This window comes from Culex quinquefasciatus, chromosome 3 (genome assembly GCF_015732765.1).
Source record: "Culex quinquefasciatus strain JHB chromosome 3, VPISU_Cqui_1.0_pri_paternal, whole genome shotgun sequence".
Classification (NCBI taxonomy): Eukaryota; Metazoa; Arthropoda; class Insecta; order Diptera; family Culicidae; genus Culex; species Culex quinquefasciatus.
Window position 1 is genome coordinate 149801005 of NC_051863.1, and position 13451 is coordinate 149814455.

The following is a 13451-nucleotide window of genomic DNA, read 5'->3' on the forward strand; positions in this document are numbered from 1 at the left end:
GTTATTCAGAATGAATCTTACTGTATTGTCAACAGTGCATTATATCAAATTTTATGTGAAGTACTTTTTATTGCAAATTTGATTTTTCATCCAAGAATATTTAAAAAAACTACTTTTTCCACGTTTTACAAAAAATATATTTTTTCCCTAAAACTAGCAACACTTTCAAATGAATATTGGCCAATCTGTGCTACAGCTCAAAATATGCCGTTTTTGTCATCCAAACAATATTCAAAAAATCTACATTTTTCTAGAAAGGATATTTTGCGCTGTTCAACGTTTTGTGTGAAAAGTTGAATTAAAAAATGGGATTTTTTTTAAATTATAACATATTGTTCTGAAATGTCCTAAGCAATATCTACAACTCCTCACCCAAAGACACCAAATTGATTTGAAAAATCATTCTCAAGGTACAGATTTTTGAATATTATAATAGCCTTTTGGAATGGGCAGCTTCAAAAATTTCATGGAAACTTAATTGGACGAACTAATGATGCAAAATGTCTTCTTTGGTCATAGACAAGATTCACACAAAATTTCAAGGAAATAAAAAAACAAAAAAAAAATAATTTTCTAATAATGTTTATTTTGGGAGAATGGCTCAAAAACATTTTTAATTTTTGTTAACTATTAGCTTGTTGAAGTGTTTTGAACATTAAATACAGTGGGATATGAAATTTTCATATTTACCCTGTAATAACAGTGTAAACCACTTAAGTAGCAATCTTTCCACAGTTTATGTCACTTAAAAATGTGCACAACAACACGACGCGATTGCCATCACACCCGATGACGTTTTGCCGAGCCCCTCAAACCGCCGTGACAGCAGAGACCCCCCGCAGTTAGCAGGGGGTGAGCTAATGCAGACCTACTCGAACGATTATGCTCGCGCCTTAAGATCCCGCTAATAACAACTGTATTGACCAACTCGTGGTGCGAAATTATGATTGCTGCTGCTCGGTGCTGTGATCACCTGACTCGACCACGATTCAACTTCCCCTTCAAGGTGACGCGCAAAGAACTGACCGCGGCGACCACTTTCAACAATCGCTCGGACGCGGACGCGGGCTCGTTCTGCACAAAGTGCAATTATGCCAAGTGCAATTTGTGCTGCAGATAGGATTGCAGCCCGGCCCCGACAGAACTAGAACTTGGGCCAATCGGTGGTAGCTGACAACACGTGAGGTGATTTAACCCTTGATTGTTTCTTTGAGCTTTTTTCTAGAAGTATCGGATTTTAAGCGTTTTTTTCTCAAAGCTTTTTTGAACCCTTAAAGGTTTTTAATTGACCTCTCCACAAACTGGAAGGTTAAGGGTTAAAACCTCGTACTTTTTTACGGCTACTGCCGCGTAGCCTCAAGTTGGTTACAGGCTAGAAAGTAAGAGTGGTGCGAACCGATACCAGAACACAGACAGCGCTCAGTGAAAAGGAAGTTGCAACACGTGTGGATAATGAGATCATAGGCTTGCACGCTTTCGGCTTGTCGGAAGCCCGAGCAGAGTAGAGAGGGAGTGAATATAGAACAAAAATCAGACATCAGAATGTTTGCCAATGGGCTGGATTGTGGCCAACCTGCAGCCAGCAAGAATGTAATTAGCAAGGTTATTAGTTCCACAAGGGTACCGCAGTGGCGCTAGATTGCGAAAAGTGTAACGCGACGAATCGGGTGCTTCTTTGTTGCAAGTAGACTGATGAGTAATTTAGATAAAACGTATTAATATTTTGTCATGGTATTTGATGAAGTAACTCGGAGGAAAAATCACTAAAATTTCATTTTTGCTGCACCACGATTTGAATGTATACATTGAATGTTTTGAGTTTAAATTGATCATTAGTTCCACTTTTTACTAATCACTAATCAACTCAGAGCTCGAATTATCAAAGGATGTCACGAATCTCCAGACAATTTTGCGTTGTTTTGGTTAGACCATTTAGAACGTACGTGCTAATTTTAGGATGTTACATAATATTAAACAAAAATGCACACTGAGAAATTTGCACTTCAATTTTTGACAAATTTTTGACATCAATTTAAAAAAAAAGTCGAATTTTAAAATAGTATTTTATGCATGTTGCAAAAAGAGGATTTTTTCAGCACGAGTCATACATTTATCCAACGAAGTTCACCGAGTTCGATAAATACGAAGAGTGCTGACAAAATCAAGTTTTGCAACGAGTTCCATACAACATTTTTTGCAATTCCAAAAAACACACACTGAGTGAAATTTAATGTCAAATTTTCATGTAATTTGTCAATAAATCGTTTAAATCGAAAAAAATGTTGAAAAATGTTACTTTTAGAAACAACTGCTGAAAAGTTCAATTTTTCAGAACCCATTTGAGTGCTGAAAGTAGAACTTTTCAGCATTTATTTTGAAAAGTGTTGCTATTCGATTCTGTTATTTTTGGTACAGAAAAGTAGGCTATTTCTTCGTTCAAGAATGACAGGAAAAGTAGGGGAGAGTGGGGAAACTTGATCCCCTTTTTTTGTATCGCACAAAACTCTGTCAATTTCTCACAAAACTATGAACTTTTTGCATGAATTGAAAGCTTAAACTATGTTTGGCTTATAAGGGTATTTCACCAAATAAACTGTTCGAATCATGCCAAGTGTTTTAAAAAAATATTTTAAACCGGCATTTTCAAAATGTTGGGGGTAATTTGATCCCCCTTTCATCATTTTGAAAAAATCTTAAGCAAAATGTTTCTTATTCATCCAAAGTTTTAATTTTTTATAAGTTACAGCAATTTCACATTAAACCTGTACGTTTGTGTTCAAAATATAACAAGTTTAGCATGTAAAATATTAAAAAACTTGAAATTTTCTTTTTTAGACCAAAATTGAGCATGTTTACAAAAGCTGGTAATTTTTGTTTACAAAACTTTTGAAAAATGGTTCAAACTGCAGTAAGTTATGTACAACTATACTAAAGGAAACTATGTACGAAAACCCAGCCAAATTATTTAATCTTGAGGCTGATTCCAGTGACTGTAAAAATGCAGGGATCTAGTCTCCCTAAACGCATTTTTTAAAACTATTGATTGTAAAAATAGTATGACGATAAATTTAACGTCAAATGCGTAAGGGTTTTCGAGTTGATATGTTTATCAAACAATTCATGTATAAAAAATATTTTTTTGAATATTTTTTGAGTGTTTTGCAGACTTATCAAAACAAAGAAAAAAGATCTCTTGGAAGTTTTTTGCAGCACTTTTTAGAAAAATGTGTGTAACTCAATCGAAACATTTTTTAATTTTTTTCTTTGTTTTCTACAATGAGTTTAGGTCAATTTCGCACAACTTTCTAGAACAAAGCTAAATGTTTTACCCACATGCTGACGAGATACAGGCTTGGGATCAAGTGTCCCCGGGGATCAAGTCTACCCACTCTCCCCTAAGTAGTTTCACGACGGAATTGCAAAAAAGTTGTTTAACAATTTGAAACATAAGATAATGTTCAAAAAATTTAAAAATTTTTTTTAGGAAATGTTTCGTTATTTAACATTAACAACATTAACTAAATTTGACTTATAATTGTCGAGCTTTCTGTTTTTGAAGATTAACATGCATTCTTCTCTGCATTATTTTTATCAATGTCTATTCTTTGCATGTATCTTATCTGAGCAACTTATTATACGATACGAGCTACTCGAAAATCATATTTTCAGAAATAAACAAAGATGGGTACTTTTTGAGAAATTAAAAATGTCCAACCTAATCAACACACACAAAAATACTTTAACACTTTTGCAAGTAGAGGGTGATGAGCGGGAATTCCCGGGAAATTGACCTTTTTTGGACCTCTCGATTCCCGGGAAATTCGGTCGAGACTCCCGGGAAATTTAAATTTATAAAAATCGAAGCAAAATCATATAAACTAATCAGAAAAACATTTGAAAAATTCAAAATTGTATAGAACATTAATTGTCCAATGTTCGATATTCAATAATACAAACATCGAACATTGTTTCTAATGTTTCTCTTATCTTCTTATTCAGAACGTGTAAATTTTAACTTGTCAAAAATTCCAATAACTTTAATTTAAAGAAGCCAAAAAAAGGTGGACCCAAAATTTTACTTTAAAAATTATTTAGCAGTTACACCCCAGATAGGAAATCAAATGTTTTATTTTCAAATATTATTTTTTTCTAATTATTTGTAAAAGGGAAAAGCTTTTTCAAGTTAAGTTCAATTTCCATATATTCTCTTGAGCAAAGCAATGTAAATATTCCTTCAATTAATATTTAATGTTGAACTCAAAAATTACAAAAAAAAAAACAATTTAATTTGTTGTTTTGAGTCGTCATCATATTGCAAAATTCCCGATAGTGGGAAATTATATGGGTAATTCTCTACCAACTCACACGAAATCGGGAAAAGTTGCCCCGACCCCTCTTCGATTTGCGTGACTACGACCTTCCATTTTGAACATGCGAAAAAGAGGTGTGCGGTGATGAGATAGGTCAAAGGGACTTTTATGTAAAATTAGACGCCCGATTTGATGGCGTACGAAAAACGTATTTTCATCGAAAAAACACTAAAGAAGTTTAAAAATTCTCCCATTTTCCGTTACTCGACTGTAAAATTTTGGAACATGTCATTTTATGGGAAATTTAATGTACTTTTCGAATCTACATTGTCCCAGAAGGGTCATTTTTCATTTAGAACAAATTTTTCATTTTAAAATTTCGTGTTTTTCTAACTTTGCAGGGTTATTTTTAGAGTGTAACAATGTTCTACAAAGTTGTAGAGCAGACAATTACAAAAATTTTGATATATAGACATAAGGGGTTTGCTTATAAACATCACGAGTTATCGCGATTTTACGAAAAAATGTTTTGAAAAAGTTACTTTTTGCGTTTCTCTTTGTTTCGTCGTCCGTGTCTGTCGCGGGTGACCATGAACGGCCATGATCGATGACGACCAACTTTTTCAATACTTTTTTTTCGTAAAATCGCGATAACTCGTGATGTTTATCAGCAAACCCCTTATGTCTATATATCAAAACTTTTGAAATTGTCTGCTCTACAACTTTGTAGAACATTGTTACACTCTAAAAAATAACCCTGCAAAGTTAGAAAAAACACGAAATTTTAAAATGAAAAATTTTGTTCTAAATGAAAAAATGACCCTTCTGGGACAATGTAGATTCGAAAAGTACATTAAATTTCCCATAAAATGACATGTTCCAAAATTTTTTACAGTCGAGTAACGAAAAATGGGAGAATTTTTAAAACTTTTTTAGTGTTTTTTTCGATGAAAAATACGTTTTTTCGGAATTCTGAGTACGCCATCAAATCGGGCGTCTAATTTTACATAAAAGTCCCTTTGACACCAAATTTCTATCTCATCACCGTTTCAGGCTGCAAATTATTGAAAAACACCTCTTTTTTCGCATGTTCAAAAATGGAAGGGGTCGTACCGCCCCTCCGTCACGAGATATCAAAAAACGGACCTCGGATTCGTGATCAGGGACAAAAGTTACCCCTTAGGACAAAGTTTCACGCAAATCGAAGAGGGGTCGGGGCAACTGCTGTGTGAGTTGGCGGAGAATTACCCATATATAAGCAAGGGTCCTGATTTTCGGTTCAATGAACAGAAACCACTCACTCATCGCCTATCCATTCGTCGCCTATTCCCACCCGCTAGCATTCATGAGCGAATGAGTCTCGCAAGCAGCCAGCGAGTGGCCCGAACTGTTCACTCAGCGAACAAATACATCGTGAAAATATTTGCCTACTCCGTCGCTCGACGACACTCACACACTACCATGCTCAGCGAAGAGCCATTCTCACAAAATGCCAGAGCGGCTGTCTTTTTGTCTTCACGCCCTCAGTTTGCCATCAATTTGATTTTTTCTTGGTGGAAATTTCTTTGAATGGTGTCCATAATGTTATGAAATCAAAATAAATGTAAAATTTAATTGATAACATTCATTTTAAGCAACCCAAATCAATGAGTATAACGCATTGCATCAGAGAAAAAATGTTTTCAGTTCAGAGTGATCGGAGACGATCGGCCTGCCGGAGCCGTTCGGAGACTGAGCCGTTCAGAGAGAGAAGGAGAGTAGAATAGAGAGTGTTCGGGAGCGAATGGTGATAGAGTGACAAACGGTAGGAATTCATCAGAGCAGTATCGCGTCGCCTGCTATTTGTGCTCGCGAATGGAGTGGTTGATTTTGAGCAATCAGGACCCTTGTATATAAGCTTTATTAGTGATTTTTGTTTTTATTTTTTACAAAAATCTAATAACAAGTTTGTGAACCTTTTGAAAAATCACTCAGTGCGAATTAAGATTCGTATATATTTTAAACTGCAATTTTGAGTCTTAAAAAACTCAAGAAACGATTTTGTTTTTGCAGATTTAGAAAAAAATCAAAAGTTTTATATAGTTCCTCAAAACTATGATGCTGCTTAAATTAACGTTTCATAGAATTAATATGAATTAACAGTAACTGAATCCATTTAAAAGAAACAAATTTATTACTTTTCATTTTAAATTTTTGACACTGTTGGCACAGTAAAAAAACTACCGGGTCCCGGGTATTTCCGGGAAATTGCCAAGTTCAACTCTCGATTACAGTCCACAGCTGCCTCTCATCGTTCCATGATGTTGGGTTAACCTGATTTGCTATAAAAAAAAGGGTCACACCACAATATTCCTCTAATTGGTCGCAGTGGTATCAAGGCTCAAAAAAAAAAAAAAAACTCTCGATTCCCGGGAAATTGAAAATCTCGAGAATCGTCACCCTTTATTTGCATGCTATTAAACGTTAAAATTTAAATGCAATATGATGTATGTTTGCAACAAATTATACGTAAAAAGTATTATTTTACGTGAGATTCAACCGTTTACGTCGAATCTGAAGTTTACATTAACTGAAATCACATGTCTCCGGCAAAGTTAAATTGATGAGGACTATTCCGAAAAAAATAGGTACACGAAAAAAAATATTTTTTTATTAACTTTTTTCACATCAACTCAATTTCCCAAAATCCATATTTCCTAGATTTTTCGAATTATTTTAAGGACGAAACCTGCAACTTTTGAGCCATGGAGAAATAAAAATCAAACCATCCACTTTCACGACCCACGGGTCTTTTGTGGTCTCTATTGCAAGTTTCTGCTCGAACCTAGGATTCCAAAGGCTTGAATGGGGAGAGCACCCAAACCTATTTTTACTCTAAGGAGCCTTCTACTCCAGGGTTCGAACTGACGACCTTTGGATTGCGAGTCCAACCGTCGCTAGCGGTTCCACCGGAGCAGGTTTGGTTTGGTGTGTTGTTTGCAGGGCTGCGGAGTCGGGTCATATTTCAATCGACTCCGACTCCGGCTTTCTGGGATTAGTCAACTCTGACTCCGACTCCGGTTCCGGCTTTCAGATCCAACCGACGCCAACTCCGACTACAACTCCGGCCCACCAACTCTAGCCGACTCCGACTCCGACTCCGACTCCAGCTTTCAAAAAATGGTTGGCTCCGACTCCGACTCCGACTCCATATATTTTTAAATATTTTAAAAATTGGTTTACTATTATTTCGAAAACATTGATAAATAGGATTATTTAAAAACTCTTTAAGTGAAAAAAAAAACCGGAAAAAAAGTTTCTAGTTTTACAGGTTTCAGATGTTATTGAAACAGAAATAAAAAAAACGCCAGTTTTGAAGGCATTTTCAGAAGAACAGTTTGGTAAGTAAATTTACTTAACCTCAAATTTTCATTAAATTGATTAAAAGCTAAAATATTAAATTTTTATTTTTTAATGATCATTGAAAGAAGGCTGGCCTTAATGATTGATTTAACATGTAAATTCAATTGGCTCACTTTTAAGTTGACATTTTTAAGAAGCACCGTTACTATCATAGTAGTATGTATTTTTAAATAATAATTTTAAACGAGACTATTTTTTAAAGCTCCATTGAAATTTTTAAAACGCAATGGACATCACGCCAAGGCTGAAGAAGATGATTAATAAAAATCAATATTTAAAAAAAAACATCGTGGTAAGGACGCTTAAGGGATCCTTTTCAAAAAAAAACCGTGCCCTAGAAAATATTTTACCTCGGAGTTTTGGATTTATTTGAATTTATAACTTTTTTTTATATATTTAAAAGGAGGCGCGCGATACTTCGTGCATCTTCACCAAAAACAAAGCTTTATGAATGGTCGTGCGCCTCCATGAAAATATGAAAAACTGAAAAAACGGATATTTTTTAAATCTTGAAATCCTGTCCTATCCTGAAATCTTGAGATTTGTTCAACGATAATTTGCAACAATATCAAAATAGTTTGCCTAAGGATCAACATTCTCAGACACTTTTAATTTTTTGTACAAAGTTATAAACAAATGCGCATAGTTCCAAGTAATAGATTGTTATAATCGTTGAATATTTGTTGGAAGAGTTATCCTGTCAGTGTTTTTTTTGCGTTTTCGATTTCCATAAATAGTGATTATTATTTATATTTTTTTATGTACCTCGAAAATTTTTCCTGAACATTGATTTACTTAAAACCACCAAGACATTCACTATCGGGGTAAGATGACTGTGTGTGTACTTTTTTTCATAAAGAACTAGATTAAATTTTGTCAAATTTGAGTTTAAAGGGTTTATAAATATTGGCAAAAGGAGGCAGTCAAAAATCAATTGAATATTTCTGACTACAAAACCAATATTGTTTTTTTTTAGTTATGATGATACTACATACCTGGGTAAGAGCTGATTATCATTTAGTGATCTCTAAAAAAAAATGGCAACGCAGCGCATGAAACTTGAAAAAAATGAATATAGCATAATACTGAAAAATAAAAAATAAACATAATTTTTGTTGAATTTAAGATTACTCCGACTCCGACTCCAACTCCGGGTGATCCGAAATTTTCGGCTCCGACTCCGACTCCGACTCCAGCTAATAAAATTTAGCCGACTTCGGTTCTGACTCCGACTCCGACTCCGACTCCAACTCCAGGCTTCCCAAAAGGCTAGACTCCACCGACTCCGGCTCCGACTCCGACTCCGACTCCACAGCCCCTGGTAACAATATTCTGCTATAAGTTGGATTTCAGACCAGGTTCCAAAATCCGATTGCATTCCAGAAGCTTAAAACTCAGTGCTGCCAGTTGTTTTGTATATTTCGCGAGAAGGGTAAGGTAGTCTTAAATGAGACACTTTTGGTTTCAAATTTCAAAGATTTTTGGTTTGTTTTCATCAGCATGTTTTAATGAGCTTATTGTTGCATTTTCTTTCTTTTAATTTGTTCTAACATTGACCAAAATATGAGATCGATGTTAAGGCTATAGCCAGAGTTATTCAACTGTCTCATTGTAGACGCACTTGGCAGGAAAAATGAGACAGCTGGGAAACAATGAGACACTCTACGAAAATCAATTCTTTTCTAGTTAAACATCATGTTTTCTATTGTTCCACTGCAGGTGACTTGCCTTGAACATTTTAAAGCAATTTTGCTAGGTAAAACGTATTTAAACTTTGTAAAATCCATGTATTTATACTAAACAACTTAATATTTTTGGTTGAATAAAACTCAATTAATATGCCAAAAATCACTTCCAATTCATGTTTTTAAAGATTTTCATAGATTTTGAAAAGTTTAATGAAGAAAAATCAAAGTGTGGAACAATGGGACAGCCCTGGATTCTGGGTAAATTCTTAAATTTGGTCAAACCTAATGAAAGGACATTGTAGTCAAGCTCATTCCCTATTGAACGTAGAAAGAAATTTAAAGAAATATTAGTTTTAATGTTAATGGCAGCCAACTAGCAAAAAAGTAATTTTTGTCCATAATTTACTTTAACACATCAGAATCAAACATTTATGAATAATTTTGCATGGGATTGTCCCTGTGTCTCATTGATGACCTCCCCTCACTATACGTGAAAGTGATTCAAAAGATTAAGAAGTTCTTTTTTCGTATGATGTTATCCTTTCGACAGTGTTATCAAAAACTTATCAAAAAAAAAGAAATCCAGAAGAAATGAAAAATAATCAAAAACCTTTTCCACTGCAATCGAATAATTTTATTGCTCAACCAAATTAATTGGCTCATTACGAATAACTCAAGTAAAGCCAAACGAGGGAAGCACTTTTAAACCGAAAAACAAGTGGTGCTTCTGTTTTCGTAGACTTCTTTACTCGTTTTTTTTCTGCACTGCTTACCCAAATGAACAAGTGCGAAAAATAAACAACGAAATATATTTAAATTTTCCTCTACTTCGCTTGCCTCTGGTGGCCTGTCAATGGAAGTGCCATCTTATGCAAGCATCGGCGCAACGCAAAAGAGGAAAAACAGAACTTGGCCTCGATTTTCTTTTCGTTCAACGCGGAAAACGCGTCGTGACCGTGAACCATCGCGCGGGGTCTTTCCTCGCCTGACGTAATTGGACAAACATCTGTCAGCAGCGGTTTGTTGGAGCAAGGTCGAGCTTCTTGTGGTTTGAGAATTTTGCAGAAATATTCAGGTAGAATTCCATCAATCCTGCAAGCAGCTCTATCCGGCTAGCAGCTCTATCGTGTGGTCAACCCGTCACACGGTTGCAATCCGATCTCGTAACCACGCTGCGGTGTTCAGTTTCGTCCGGATCGTCTAAATTGCTAATAGCCATAATTAGCTGTCATGGTTTACCGCGCGCGGTTGTCATCCTAGAGCTCGGACGTCTCCTCGGTCGTAGCTGTTTGTTGCCGTTTTTTGTTTGTTTGCTTGGAAGTGGAGGTTGGGTAACCAGACGTCACATCGGAAGTTTTTCCCGACCACTCGAAGCTAGGCGCCTGAGATATTCATTATGAACCCACCTTGAGATCACATTTCACACCCATTCATTACAGGTGGTGATGATGAGAGGAGCGGAGGTTGCTGTTGGGAAGCAGAAAAACCCCTATTCTGGAACAATGGAAGCTCGTTCTGGGTAGTTAGAGCTACTACACCTGTACTAATTAGACGCTCTACAAAATGCTTAACCACACGCGGATGAGCTTCAATGTCAGCCTCGGCGACGATTCCTTCAATATCTTATCAGCTGACTAAGCCGGCTAGCATTTTGCTGAACATTATTAGTGAATTTTTGTTCCCAAAAGATAAAACCCGCCACAAATCTGCTCGGGAAAGACAAGCCGAGCTTGGGCATTTACCCAAAGTATATCCCGTCGATTACAAACCTCAGCCAATGTGTTTGCGTAATAACACCCGACAAAATGTGACGTTCGCAGTCAAAGTACGACGACCACTGGTTGGCATTGCTGCGGCGCGAAAGATAAGCCCGAAATCGATAAGCCAAATGGACGTCCAAAACGGGTGACCTTGGGCGTGTGAAACGCGCGACGAGGTGTTTGGCCCACCTGAAATCCGATACGCCTGGACACCGGAAGTCGCGACTCGGACTTATTGTGGTCTCGCCAAGGTGAAAACGTCAGCTGTTTGGAGGATTTTGATTCAATATCAAAGAAAAGCTTATGAACACCTTGAGTATCAACAAGGTTCAGGACACCCGAGAGATACAAGTATAACATATCAACTCGTAAATAGTACCTCTCCATTAAATCTCCAATGTACTACCCTTCAGGGCAAGAAAGTAAATTGAATCCAACCCGCTCAACGATGTCCAACAACTCAATAAATTTAATATGGTCCGGAAAGCATGTCCAGCGTGGTACTCACCATGCACACCTGGTACCTTGTGTTCCAGACACAGTCCCGACCCACCTAAGCGTGGGCGTTCCGCCTGCGATTCCCGACTTGACTTATCGTCCTGCCAATAGCTGCAATCAAGGCCTTTTTCGTTGCAAATTTGTTGCAAATCTCCTTGCCGTGGAAATCCCATTAGTGGCAATAAAAATGATTTAATTAGACCCAAGCTCAACTCCGAACTAGTTTAAACCCCTCTTGTTTTACCACCCTTTCTTTCTGTCTAATTTGCGCACACAGGTCGTCGTCTCCTCGCCTGGAGGCAGGAGCAGGTCGGGGCCGTTTGGGGCCGTTGGTGCACGTGGCGGCGCCGCGAGGTCCTCTTTCACCTGTGGCGGCTGCGGTGGCGGCAATTTGAAGGTAAGAAAATCCAAAACGCCTCGTAACGGGCACTTTCTAAAACAAATATAGCATCGCGCGAGCTAGATGTGGCATGAGTTGTAAATTATATTTTTGCTGGTCAGTTTAGTCGAGGTGTGCAGGTCTGAGGTCTGGTGGTCAGCAGATGCTTAAGAGTGCAGTATCAGGTTATCTAGAGGTGGTCAATAAAAAAATATCTTAAAAGGGTACACAGCAACCAAGGAAGTTGTTGTCTTCTTATTCCAAAATTGTTGAACTAACTGCCCCAATCCTGAAATAATTTATTTATAAAAAATTACAAATTTTGTTGCACAATTTTAACTTTAGAAAGATTTTTTGTTAGTCGGACATTTGAAGTACCTTTGTATCAGTATTTGTAGAAACTAAGAGGTAATTTGAATCCCTGGTCACGAATCCGAGGTCCATTTTTTCGATAATTCGTGACAGAAGAGCGATACGACCCCTTTCATTTTTGAAAGAAAAAATATGTGTTTAAAAATAATTTGCAGCCTGAAATGGTGATGATTTGGAAATTTGGTATCCAAGAAACTTTTATGTCAAATTAGGTGCTCGATTTGATGCATACTCAAATTCCGGAAAAATGTATCTTTCATTGAAAAAATACAAAAATATTTTCTCTAATCTTTGCCATTTTCGTTACTAAACTGAAAAAATAATGGGACAATTTAATCTTCTTACCAAAGCTTTTAAGATATGAGGGTATTTTCTCACTACAAACAAAAATTTTCATTTTAAAATTTATTTTTTTGCAGGGTTTGAGATTGTCCACGCTTTATACAAAAACGAGAGTAGGGGGTGGGGGGGGGGGGGGGGGCGGTTAGAATAAAAAAATCTATGTGGTTTATGGATGGTTTTTTATGTTTTTTTTTCATTTTTTCAAACAAATATGATAATACCTAGGTAGTCATGATTTTTACTTATAATAAAAGTCAGTTCTATATAAAAAATAATTATTAGTTGCATATAACTTGAAATCGGTGAAATTTGAACTTTTTTTTTTTTGAAAAATGTTGCTAATCGAAGCAAGAATTTTGCAAATCAAAGTTATTATCGAAAAAATTTTTTTTTTGGAAAAGTATCAAAATTTCACTACGATAAATAAATTGAAAATATATGTTTTGATTTCAATTTTAAATGAAATCAAAAAATAATTTTGTGAATTTTCGATAAAATGCACTAGTTTTGAGTTAATGCCATTTTCGAGTTAAAATTTTCAGAAAAAATGTCCTTTTTTATTATTTTTATTAAGTATCACCCTCGTTCATTTCTAGAAATAAAAATTTATTTGAATAGATTATCCAACTTTTGATTACTGACACATGTAAAGAGTTTCAATTACGAAAAGTTTGTTTTTTGAACGCTATCCATTCGGCCT

At 36.0% G+C, this 13451-nt stretch overlaps 1 protein-coding gene across 5 annotated transcripts in view; it reads left to right on the forward strand.

The window, feature by feature from the left end:
* The window catches only part of LOC6037145 (protein windpipe), a 126356-nt gene that overhangs the window by 92317 nt on the left and 20588 nt on the right, over positions 1-13451 (forward strand). For 4 of the 5 annotated variants that reach the window (XM_038259611.1, XM_038259609.1, XM_038259610.1 and 1 more), the window contains one exon: positions 11936-12055. The exons of the other annotated variant lie outside the window; for it this stretch is intronic. The gene's annotated coding sequence lies outside the window, so the exon portion shown is untranslated. The remainder of the gene's footprint in view (positions 1-11935; positions 12056-13451) is intronic. 5 annotated transcript variants of the gene reach the window in all.